Source organism: Pleurodeles waltl, chromosome 4_2, assembly GCF_031143425.1.
Source record: "Pleurodeles waltl isolate 20211129_DDA chromosome 4_2, aPleWal1.hap1.20221129, whole genome shotgun sequence".
Lineage (NCBI taxonomy): Eukaryota > Metazoa > Chordata > Amphibia > Caudata > Salamandridae > Pleurodeles > Pleurodeles waltl.
The window spans coordinates 542,960,473-542,973,872 of record NC_090443.1 but is presented as its reverse complement, the minus strand read 5'-3'; positions in this window follow the sequence as shown (position 1 = coordinate 542,973,872).

Below are 13,400 nucleotides of genomic sequence, written 5' to 3'. Positions count from 1 at the left end.
GGGGATGATGGCGGTCTTCTCCGCCGTGCTGCTCTTCCCAGACCTGCTGACTTTCTTGTGGCCCTTCCCCACCTTGGAAGGTGTTGCAGCTGACTCCACACTCCCACCTGTACCTCTGGGAGCGGCTCTGGTGGCTGGAGTCTTCCCCCTCCCCTGCCGGGCACTGGCCAACTTTAGATGCTTCATAGGTGGGGGACTGTCCGTGCTGTGGCTCCGTGCCACACTGGCTGCCCTGGTGGCCGGTGCCCTCCAGATTCCGGTGACTACAGGCACCACTGGTCCCGGAGATGTTGTGGCTAAGGTGCTATGTTGGGACCTGGAGAGTCAGGCCCTAGGAGGCGGACATGGTGGGGGAGGTGTGGGAAAGAGGTCAAGGTTGGACAGGAAAAGTTTTTGGGGACCACTGGGATGGGTAGCTGGAGGGGGTTTGGGAGTGGAGGAGGGAGACGAGGAGGAGGGGGACACAGTGGAGGCAGTGGATGTTGGTGTGTCTGCATGTGTGTGATGCTTGCGTGAGTGCCTGTGGGATGTGTGGTGCTTATGTGTGCCTGAGCTTCCCTTGTGTGTTGACGTGTGTGCATGCTGGTCTGAAGGTGTGCTTGGGATATGCTGAGGTAGAGGGGATTGTGTCTGGGTGGAGGAAGTTGGAGGGGGGAGGTTAGACACAAGGACAGTGGCTGCCATCAGTGCTGAGGCCAAAGTCTGAAAAGCTCGCTGAAGGGCCGCCTGACCAGAATGAATGCCCTCCAGGAATGCATTTGTTTGTTGCATTCTACACCCTGGATGCTATTCAAAATGGTGGACTGCCCAACAGTGAGGGACCTGAGGAGGTCAATGGCCTCCTCACTGAGGGCAGCAGGGGTGACTGGGGCTGGGCCTGAGGTGCCTGGGGCGAAGGTGATGCCCACCCTCCTGGGTGAGCAGGCACGGGGCAAAGGCTGAGGGGCTGCTGGGAGGGCGGTGCTGGTAGAGGGGGTGGCAGCTGTACCTCTAGATGCGGGGGCACAGATGTTGCCCCCACCACAAGGGAGCTCCCATCAGAGGACGAGTCCATGTCACTGGTGTCAGCTCCTGTCCCCGCCGTGGAGCTTCCCTCGCCCTCCATCCCACTGGTGTACTCCGACTCCATAGTCTTGCCCTCCATGGCCATGTGGGATGCAGCTCCCTTCTGCTCCGTTGCCACTGCTCCTCCGCCTGATGATGCTAATGCACACAAGAACAGGGAGACCACAAAAAGGGGGGGGACGACTGAAGAAAGACATGTTGAGTGCATGCATTACCGCTACCGTTGGCGGACACGACAGACACAGAAGCCCCCTGCACTATCCCGCGCACTTGCATCTCCACTGTTCAATCCCTGGGACATGGCCTACAAGGCTATGAACGACATCTGTGCACATCAATTTCACAGGAGCCTGACTAGGTGTACTTGGCACTGTACACAGGCGGGGTGGGGTGCCACAGGCTCTGCCAGCACAAGGGGACCTTGCCTCCTATACTCGCTCTGGCCTAGGGAAACCCACAGCCCACCTCCCCCACCCAGACACCTTCACTGTGCGCAAAATCAGCAGAATGAGAGTGTACTCACCCCCTTGTGTCTGCTGTGATGCCCCCAAGCTCCCATCCAACTCCGGGTACGCCACTTCCAGGATCCTGAACATCAGGGGGCTCATGGTGCGACTGGAACCCCTCCCACGTTGGGAGGCCATCCCCAGCTGGGCCTCCGCCATCTTCTTGCTCCAGCGGCGAATGTCCTCCCATCTTTTACGGCAGTGGGTGCTCCGTCTGTGGTAGACCCCCAGGGTCCGGACGTCCTGGCGATGGCACGCCAAATATCTTTTTTCTGGTGGGCGCTGACCTACATGAATTGTACAGGGGGAAAAGAAAAGTTATTACCAAATGCACCATCACAGTCATTGGCCCCCATCCCTACCCTTGCCATGATGCACATGCACTCACCGTCGTTTCATGCACGCCTCAATCTCCCCCCCCCATCTTTCATCCACCCGACTCCACACAGGCATAGCCCATACATCATGCTCCCAGTGTATTTACCTGTTTGTTTGGAGGACCGTAGAGTAGCGTGTACTGGGGAGGACCCCATCCACGATTTTCTCCAACTCCTCCGATGTGAAGGCAGGGGCCCTTTCCCCACTCGCACGAGCCATTGTCTCTTCCAGACCGAGGTCACAGCAGCACTTGCAGTGTAGGTCCTCTCCTGTCGAAGAACAGGTATCGAGTGATTGAACAGATAGAAAATGGTGGTCACGTCCTTGGCGTCACCGCCGGCGTACATCGTCATTGGCTCCTGGGACCCATAGGGTCCAATGTTAACCGATGCAGCATTGCTCTGCGGTCTTCGACCGCCTACCGCGACGGTGTACAACGCCAGCGCAGTTACCTCACATCCCATTGTCCCACTTTACAGGTCAAGCAGCCGCCATTTCAGGGGCCCACATGGCTTCATTTTTAACTGTGTCACACATACCTAGGCCTAACCTCAACACACATACAGGCCAAATATCGGATTATGATTCATGTTCTGTGTAAGCTGTGTTTACGTACCTCTGAGTTGGTTGACTCTGTGCTCGCTGTTGTCCTTCATAGGCACCGTCCACAGGGTCATGTGAGGAGATGGCGGCATCCTCCGGTGTACAGACCACTGGTGGACCTGTCGACAATGGAGGAAAGACATGTGATCATCACCTACAGGCTTGACCGTGCCACAATCCAGGAACTGTGTGCCCAGTTGGAGCCAGACCTGATGTCAGCCATCTGCCATCCCACAGGAATCCCCCCTCAAGTGCAGGTGCTGTCAGTACTCCATTTCCTTGCAAGTGGGTCATTTCAAACAACAGTGGCCATAGCATCAGGGATGTCCCAGCCTATGTTTTCCAATGTGTTGTCCAGAGTGTTGTCTGCCCTGCTGAAACACATGGGGAGCTACATCGTTTTTTCCCTCAGTTGGAGGATTTGCCTACAGTGAAAGGAGACTTCTATGCCCTGGGACATATCCCCAACATCATAGGTGCCATTGATGGGACACATGTGGCTTTGGTCCCCCCGCAGGAGTGAACAGGTGTACAGAAACCGGAAGAGTTATCATTCCATGAATGTGCAGATGGTGTTTTTGGCAGACCAGTACATCTCCCATGTGAATGCCAAGTTCCCTGGCTCAGTGCATGACGCTTACATCCTGTGGAATAGCAGCATCTCTTATGTGATGGGTCAACTCCAGAGGCACCGTGTGTGGCTATTAGATGAGCACCTGGAAGGAAGTCAGTGGGAATGGTTGTCTGGGTCTGGGGATATCACTCCAGGTTAGTGTGTGTCTAACAGTTGTCCCTTGCCATTTGCAGGTGACTCTGGTTACCCCAACCTGTGATGGCTACTGACCCCAGTGAGGAATCCCAGGACAAGGGCAGAGGAACGCTACAATGAGGCCCATGGGCGATCACAGCGGATAATAGAGCAGACCTTCGGCCTCCTAAAGTCCAGGTTCAGGTGCCTCCATATGACAGGTGGATCCCTATTCTACTCACCAAAGAAGGTGTGCCAGATCATCGTAGCCTGCTGTATGCTTCACAACTTAGCTTTGCAACGACAGGTGCCTTTTCTGCAGGAGGATGGTCCAGATGGCGGTGTTGTTGCAGCTGTGGAGCCTGTGGACAGTGAAGACGAGGAAGCAGAAGAAGAGGACATGGACAACTGGAACTCGGTGATCCTGCAATATTTCCAGTGAGACACAGGTAAGAATACAAACCTGCCTAGTACATGTACTTTAACACTACTACCTCTCTACTGTCTGTCGTTTTCACCCAGTGTATGGTCACTGAGTTGTCACTTTCCCTTACGATTTCACAGATGTGGGTCCCACTGTGTGACATCTGCTTTGATTCCTCATGGACTAGAGCTGTGTGACATAGATATGTTGACATTACCATTGAAAGAGCATTTTGCCACAGTAATTGCTGATACACTATTCCGAAATCACAGGCTGACTCCAGATTGTTTTGTGCTTCAAGGGTTTTTATTTAAGTGCTCAATATTGGAGGGGGTTGTAAAATGGTGAGGGGTGATGGTGGAGGAATGTCCATGGCAGAGTCCAGGCTATTAGTCTCACAGGTGCATTGCCCAAATGGGCATAGGAAGTGGATCTGGGGCAGATTAAGGATGGACAGGGTGACAAAGTGGGACAGAAGGATGACATTCAGGGTGGTCTCATTTCTTGGCGGGTGTCTTGGCATCGTTCTCTGTCTTTGTCCTGGATCTCAGGGACCGTTTGCGGAGTGGTTCTCCCTCTGCAGGGGGTAGGGTGCTGGTGTGGTGGTCCTGTGGCGGTGCCTCCTGTCCACTAGCGCCGGCGCAGGTGGTGGGCAGTTCATCGTCCATGCTAGTGTCAGGGGCCCCTTGCTGTGCCACAGTATCCCTCCTGGTGTTGAGTTTTTTCCTTCAGCACCTCTACGATGGTGCCAGGGTGGAATTGATGGCTCTGAGTTCCTCCCTGAAGCCCAAATACTGTTCCTCCTGCAGGCGCTGGGTCTCCTGAAACTTGGCCAGTACCGTTGCCATCGTCTCCTGGGAGTAGTGGTAGGCTCCCATGATGGAGGAGAGGGCCTCGTAGAGAGTGGGTTCCCTGGGCCTGTCCTCCCCCTGTCGCACAGCAGCCCTCCCAGTTCCCCTGTGTTTCTGGGCCTCCGTCCCCTGGACCGTGTGCCCACTACCATTGCCCCCAGGTCCCTGTTGTTGTTGGGGTGGTGGGTTAGCCCGGGTTCCCTGTAGTGGTGAACACACTGCTGCTTGATGTGTCCTGGGGACAGAGGTATGGGCCCGCTGGGTGGGTGCTGTGCTGGTGTTTCCAGAGGGGGGGAAGCTCTGTGGTGGCCTGTGCCAGTGTCAGGGGAACCGACTGTCCAGAGGTCCCCGATGGGCCAGGCTTGTCATCTAGATCCAGTTGGACAGAGCTGCTGTCATCACTGTGGGCCTCTTCTGTTGGTGGTGTGGACATGTGTGGACCCTCCTGTCCGATGACGTTTGGTAGGGGTCCTGCAGGGGTATAAAAGGATGTTTATTACATCTGTGTGTGCCATGGTGTGGAATGGGTCGGTGTCCGTGTACCCCAGTGCTTGCATTCCTGTGTAGGACCTTGTGAGATGATGGTTTAGGGGGGTGTATTGGTATGTGCAGTGGGCATGCTTTGGTGATGGATGTCCATGTTTTGTTGTTGCATGCAGGGCTTGGTGTTGGGATGTGTGGGTTGTGAAAGTGGAACATTTGTGAGGAGTAGGAGTGATGGGGTGAGGGTGGGGGTATGTGATGGGATGCAGGTAGGGTGGGGGATGTAATAGTTAAGATTTGACTTACCAGAGTCCATTCCTCCATCTACTCCTGCGAGGCCCTCAGGCTGCAGAATCGCCAAGACCTGCTCTTCCCATGTTGTTAGTTGTGGGGGAGGAGGTGGGGGTCTGCCGCCAGTCCGCTGAACTGCAAGGTGGTGTCTTGAGACCACGGGACACACCTTCCCCTGTAGGTTGTTCCACCTCTTCCTGATGTCATCCCGATTTCTTGGGTGCTGTTCCACTGCGTTAACCCTGTCCACGATTCTGCACCATAGCTCCATCTTCCTAGCTATGGAGGTGTGCTGCACCTGTTATCCGAATAGCTGTGGCTCTACCCGGACGATTTCCTCCATCATGACCCTGAGCTCCTCCTCAGAGAACCTGGGGTGTCTTTGCCGTGCCATGGGGTGGTGTGGGTGATGTGTGGGGTGGTGTGTGTAGTGATAGGTGGGGTGATATTTAGTGGTGTGTTGTGTGAGGTGCGTGGACGTTCTGTGGGTGATGGTATTGTGTGCCTGTGGATGGTTGGTAGTTGTTTGTGGTGTCTCTCTCTAGCCTTCGTTCGGGATTTTTGGTTGCAGGGGTTTGTGGGTGATGTGGGTGTGTGTTTTATATTATATTGTATTGGGTGTGTGGGAGTGGTGTGTGTATGTGTATCAGGTGTGTGTGTTTCGAATTGTCCAATGTGGTAGTGTTTTGTATAAGTGTGTGTATTTTGAGCGTGGCAGTGTGTACCGCTAATGGAATACCGCGGTTGAAAGACCACCGCTTGGATTCGTGTGTCGTGATAGTGTGGGCGTATTTCTGTTGGCGTGACAGTGGAGGTTTTGTTTTCGCCAGTTTATCACTGACCTTTGGTGTGGCGGACTTGAGTGGGTGTCTCAATTTTGGCGGATTCCATGCTGTGGGTCATAATAGCTGTAGCGGAGTTCCGCGGCGGTGTGTTCGCAGTCTTCTGCACAGCGGTAAGCAGCTTTTACCACCAATGTTGTAATGAGGCCCAAATTTCATTCCAGAATATCACAGTAATGGTGCGCTCTATGTCTTCCTCAAACTGGATATTTAGATCATAAACCCTGTCGGGTGGGAGAATGCGCTCGTCCGAAAGTCTCGACTGCAATAAATTTGCTAGTTGCATCCAATTGATCTTTCAGACTCTGGCTACATATCATGACTTCTGCTGTGCTGTCTAGCAGTGTCATCGTCCGCGTCTCATTCTAACTGTATTTTGTGACTGTTTTTAAATTGTGCCCGACTTTTCTGTGCCTTGTTTTCCGCCCCCCTCGCGCCCCCATTCGCCGCTCCCTCCCGTCTCCCGCCTCCCAGCTGCTCCTCCCTCCCCCTCCCCCCCCTCCCTTCTTAATGGCTGGTGCTGTGCGTCCGCGCCGCTGGCGCGCCAGCCAGAGGCGCGCCAGAGGCAAGCCCGTCTGCGCCTGTCCGCGCCTGGACCGCACCCAGCACCCCCCCCCCCCGGACCGCACGCCCCCGCACAACCAGCCTTCGCTACTCTTCCAGCGAACTACTCGCCCTTAACCCTGGCTCCTCCACAACCTGCTTCCAGGCCACCCTGAAGCACACCAAAGGACCCTTCTCCTGGCGCACCTGCAATTTCACCTGCAACAGAACAACGAAGCCTACAACAACCGACACCAACCACCTGCACTGCATCCTCCTCAACACACGCTCCGCACGAAAGCACGCAATCGAGCTCTGGAACCTGCTCGACACCACCGCCCCAGACGTAGCCTTCCTTACCGAAACCTGGTGGAGCGACTCCTCGGCCCCAGACATCGCCATTGCCATCCCTGACGGCTACAAGATCACCAGAAGAGATCACACCACCGGAACCGGTGGAGGAATAGCCATCGTCCACAAATCCACCCTCAAGATCCACACCCACACGGACGACACCCTCAAGACAGCTGAACACCTTCACTTCCAGATCCACACGGACCCCAACACTACCCTCAGAGGAACTCTCATATACCGACCACCAGGACCAAGACCCCCCTTCAGTGACACCATTTCCGACCTTGCCAGCACCCACGCCCTCGCCTCAACGGACTACATCCTCCTTGGAGACCTCAACTTCCACGTGGAGAACAACAACGACGCCAACACCGCATCACTGACCACCAACCTCTCCAACCTCGGACTCAGACAACTGGTCAACACACCCACCCACATCGCCGGTCACACCCTAGACCCACTCTTCACTGCAAGTAACCACATCTCTTTCAACCACACCACCGAACTCCACTGGACCGACCACCACTGCGTCCATTTCACATTCAAGAAAAACACGAACATCACCGCACCCCACTACCACCACACCGCCGCTGGGGAAAAGTCACCGCAGACCAACTAACCAGCACCCTCACCAAGAACCCGCCGACCGACCCCACCAACCCGGACTCCGCCGCCATCAACCTCCAACAGTGGCTCTTCAACTGCGCCAACACCCTTGCACCACTCAAGAGGCCCACCGTCAACCAAGAAAAGAAAAAAGCAGCATGGTTCACAGACGAACTCATCACCTCCAAACACTCCTGCCAGAAACTCAAGAAAAAATGGCTGCTCGAACGCACACCCGACAGCCTAGCAGCCCACAAGGAAGCCACCCGCAAGCACCACCAACTTATCCGACTTGCCAAACGCTCCCACTTCACAGAACGCCTTAACAACAATGCGCACGACAGCAAGGAACTCTTCTGCATCGTGAAGGAGCTCTCCAACCCCAGCGCCAACGTCAACGACATCCCACCATCCCAGAAACTCTGCGACGCACTCTCTACTTTTTTCTACCAGAAAATCGCCGCCATCCACGACAGCCTCAACTCCACACCTCCGCCAGACCCCACCCCTGACAACTCCTCCTACGCCAACCGCCTCACCACCTGGACCCACGTAGATGACGCCGAAACCCGAAAGGCCATGAACTCCATCCACTCAGGATCCCCATCAGACCCCTGCCCACACCACGTCTACAACAAAGCCGACTCCACCATCGCCCCCCAACTTCGTAAAATCATCAACCTTTCCTTCGACACCGCCACCGTCCCAGACAGCTGGAAGCACGCCGACATCCAAGCCCTCCTCAAGAAACCAAAGGCTGACCTCAACGACCTCAAAACCTTCCACCCGATCTCCCTCCTCCCCTTCCCAGCGAAGGTCATCGAGAAGATCGTCAACGTCCAGCTCACCCACTACCTCGAAGACAACTCCATCCTAGACCCCTCCCAATCCGGATTCAGACGCAACCACAGCACCGAGACTGCACTCCTCGCCGCCACAGATGACATCAGACAGCAAATGGACAACGGCGAAACTTCAGCCCTCATCCTCCTAGACCTATCCGCCGCCTTCGATACGGTCTGCCACCGCACCCTACTAACTCGTCTCCACGAAGCCGGAATACAAGACAAAGACCTCAACTGGATCTCCTCTTTTCTCTCCGGCAGAACACAGAGAGTCCGACTCTCATCCTTCCGCTCCGAAGCCACCAACATCATCTGCGGTGTCACCCAAGGCTCCTCGCTAAGCCCAACGCTATTCAACGTCTACATGGCACCCCTCGCTCAACTGGCCCGGCAGCACAACCTCAGTATCCTCTCCTACGCCGACGACACCCAACTCATCCTCTCCCTTACTAAAGATCCATACACCGCCAAAGCCAACCATCACGAGGGACTAAAATCCATCGCCGAATGGATGAGAAACAGCCGCCTGAAGCTAAACTCAGATAAGACGGAAGTCCTCATCCTCAGACGCTCCCCCTCGGCCTGGGACGACTCCTGGTGGCCCACCGCACTGGGACCCCCACCTACTCAAGCCAACCACGCACGCAACCTCAGCTTCATCCTCGACTCCGCCCTCACCATGTCCAAACAGGTCAACGCAGTCTCCTCCTTCTGCTTCAACACCCTCTGCATGCTCCGTAGAATCTATAAGTGGATCCCGACGGAAACCAGAAAAACTGTGACCCAGGCCCTCGTCGGTAGCAGACTAGACTACGGCAACGCACTCTACACAGGCATCCCAGCAAAAGACATCCAACAACTCCAACGCATCCAGAACGCATCCGCCCGTCTGATCCTCGACATACCCCGCCGATGCCACATCTCCCACCACCTGAAGGACATCCACTGGCTCCCCGTGGACAAGAGGATCACCTTTAAACTTCTCACCCACGCGCACAAAGCACTACACAACGCCGGACCCGCCTACCTGAACAACAGACTCAACTTCTACGCCCCCTCTCGCCAACTCCGCTCTGCCAACCTCTCCCTCGCCATCGTTCCCCGAATTCAACGCAACGCCGCCGGCGGCAGATCCTTCTCCTACCTCGCCGCCAAGACCTGGAACTCACTCCCGACCTCCCTGCGCCAGACCCAGGACCTCCTCACCTTCAGGAGACTCCTCAAGACATGGCTCTTCGACCGATAGCAGCTGCCCCCCCCCCCAGCGCCTTGAAACCCTAACGGGTACATAGTGTGCTTTATAAATTTAATGATTGATTGATTGATTGATTCTTCAGCAATGTTCTCAAGATTACTAGCATTTTTAATTGAAAGTGCTGACACCGTTTTCTTTTTTAACTATGGCGTCTGTTGTGTATGGACTTGTCTTCTTTTTTGTCAGAAGACCGTGGTGAGTCTTTCTTCTGTTTCGAATAGTCAGGACATTGCTCTGACCGGCCCACTCTCCTGCTACGTCTACCTGGCGTGCGTCCTGAAAGGAAAGGGAGGGCCGTGAATCATTATAGCTGTCAGGAGCTTTTATATTTTCTCTATTTCTGAGATTATGGCGGTCATTCTGACCCTGGCGGTCAAAGACCGCCAGGGCGGAGGACCGCGGGAGCACCGCCGACAGGCCGGCGGTGCTCCAATGGGGATTCCGACCGCGGCGGTAAAGCCGCGGTCGGACCGGCAACACTGGCGGGCTCCCGCCAGTGTACCGCCGCCCCATTGAATCCTCCAAGGCCGAGGGGATTCTGACCCCCCCTACCGCCATCCAGATCCTGGGGGCCCCTGCAGTGCCCATGCCACTGGCATTGGCATTGCAGGGGCCCCCGTAAGAGGGCCCCTAAATGTATTTCACTGTCTGCTGCGCAGACAGTGAAATACGCGACGGGTGCAACTGCACCCGTCGCACAGCTTCCACTCCGCCGGCTCGATTCCGAGCCGGCTTCATCGTGGAAGCCTCTTTCCCGCTGGGCTGGCGGGCGGCCTGAAGGCGACCACCCGCCAGCCCAGCGGGAAAGTCAGAATTACCGCCGCGGTCTTTCGACCGCGGAACGGTAACCTGACGGCGGGACTTTGGCGGGCGGCCTCCGCCGCCCGCCAAGGTCAGAATGAGGGCCTATATCTCCTTTCAGAGTTCTCCGGGTGTGGAGAGTCTGCTCTCTGACTTTGCCTGTCTTTAGTTTGCTTTTGTTTATCCCATTGCTTTTTAGAACCGTCCTGTGCTTGTTTGGTACCTTCTTAAGGGGTGGTACTCTGTATTTCAGTTTTTTTCGGTAGCTGTTTCTCCTGTTCCAAGTGTGGAAAGCTTTCTTACCCTTTAATATTATTGAGGAGACTGTGTTGAAGCTGTGCATCAATTTCATCCCCAAATCTAGGCATTAGCAGCCCCGTGTTCGTTCTGTATTTGTTTTAACACATATGTGAATTGGCAAGTGTTGGGTTACCATATGCAGTAGTATAATTCGCAGTGAAGACTATACCCATTGTGGCGCAGTCATGCACTGAGGGATCCATTCCGAATGACAAGCACATTGTGAGAATTCTATGGGCCGTATTTATACTCCGTTTGCGCCGAATTTGCGTCGTTTTTTTCAACGCAAATTCGACGCTAAACTAACGCCAACTAACGCCATATTTATACTATGGCGTTAGAGGCGAATAGCGCCAAAGTTCCCGGAATGTGCGTCATTTTTTAGCGTGAACCCCTTCCTTGCGTTAATGATATGCAAGGGAGGCGTTCCCGTCTAAAAAATGACTCCCAGGCCTTTACGTGGTATTTATACTCCCGGGCAAAAGAGACGCCCGGGAGTGGGCGTGGCTAAAAACGGCGCATTTGCGCCGCTTTTTAACGCCTGGGTCAGGCATGGCGTTAAGGGACAAGTGGGCTCAAAATGAGCCCAGAGTGCCCTCCCCTGCCCCCAGGGACCCCCCCTGCCACCCTTGCCCACCCCAGGAGGACACCCAAGGCTGGAGGGACCCACCCCAGGGACATTCAGGTAAGTATTTTTTTATTTTTTTTTTATAATTTTTTTGGGCATAGGGGGGCCTGATTTGTGCCCCCCTACATGCCACTATGCCCAATGACCATGCCCAGGGGACAGAAGTCCCCTGGGCATGGCCATTGGGCAAGGGGGCATGACTCCTATCTTTACAATGATAGGAGTCATGTTGATGGGGGATGGGCGTCGAAAATAAATGGCGCAAGTCGGGTTACGACGATTTTTTCGACGTAACCTGACTTGCCCCATTTTAAGACGCCCATGCGCCATTTTCCCCCTACGCCGGCGCTGCCTGGTGTACGTGGTTTTTCTCGCGCACACCAGGCAGCGCCGGTCTGCTTGCGCCGGCTAACGCCATTCAATAAATACGGCGCCCGCATGGCGCTTCAGAATGGCGTTAGCCGGCGCAAAACTTTTTGACGCTAAACTGCGTTAGCGCAGTTTAGCGTCAAAAAGTATAAATATGGGCCTATGTTTTTCCTGTGGCCCCAAAAACCGCTTCCAGATGATTAGATTTCTTGGCTATCCAGAACAGAATGTTCTCTCGTTCCGTGGGCACTTTGCCCATGATAGAATGTGCTGTCTGTGGATTAATCCCAGTAGTGTCCAATTGATATTCAGCGGTTGCTGGTGGTGCTGGACGCACTGGTGTTGTGTTCAAAGTTTTCAATACTGAACAAGTCATCTATATAGAGATACTAGCTCATTATAAAGATTTCACAGATCAGCTGCCTCCATGTTTTGTACACCAAGGTGAGGTGTATATGTGGCAAACATTGGCCATGTTAGTCCATCATTACCTAAAATACCTAATCTTACATGTTGTATTACGTGTGGTAGGGCGCCATTAAACTAGTTCTGATCTTAAATCGGCATTTCAAGATACTGGTATGCTTGGTACCAGTATGGTACGTTGGCAATTCTATATGTGTGGAATGTGAATGTAGTGTTATCTTCCTCAGGAAAGGTAAACCAGGAATAGAATGTTTCTGTTTTGTAAGCTTTATTAGCTTCTGCAATGAATGTAACATCCTCACCCTCTTCTGAAAAGCCATGCGCTAGTAGGTGGAGTGTTAATGCATGTCTGGCATTATCAGGAATGTCTACAGCATTAACCATATCATGAAATGGATAACGAGATGGAACACCAAATGGGGAGAAAGTCCTTTTAATAGTTCGAGCTCGAGCAACCTACAGACTTGTTAGGTGCTCTCTATTCAGCTGAGGAGGATCTTCCCAAAGACCACGGACGTCTCCGTATAATGGTACTTAGGGTCCCTGTTGTGTGTGAGACAGTGATCTTAGGGTATCCGTGAGTTAGTGCCAAAAGACCATAGTTGGCGGCACCATGTCGTAGTTGGACTCTTGCTCTAGGCAAGCCTGCTGGTTTAGGGATGTCAGCACTTTTGTTTGTAGGTGAATAGGCCAATCCTACAATAAGTCGCAACTGTCTGCCCAACCCTCCCGGCTCACAAGCAGTACCTCACCAAAACCCAAATAGTAAAAGATGATTTTTGGCAGCCTTTACGCATGGACTCAAGAGTGCGACATCTCAGGGGAGTCATGGTTAAACAGAGATTACCCTTTTCTCACATGAACAACAGGTCTCATTCACACACAGGCAATGAAGGAGATGCAGTAAAGTTTTCAATAGGTTTTATTGACAAAACTGCAATCCACTGTAAAATGCATGGGCTGCAATGATTAGGATAATGAACAATGTAAGAAACAGAATTGTAAAAACGAAAGTCATGAATATAAATACCCCCACCATCTTGCAATAACATAAGATGTGAAATAGGCCCTAATACCCTAAC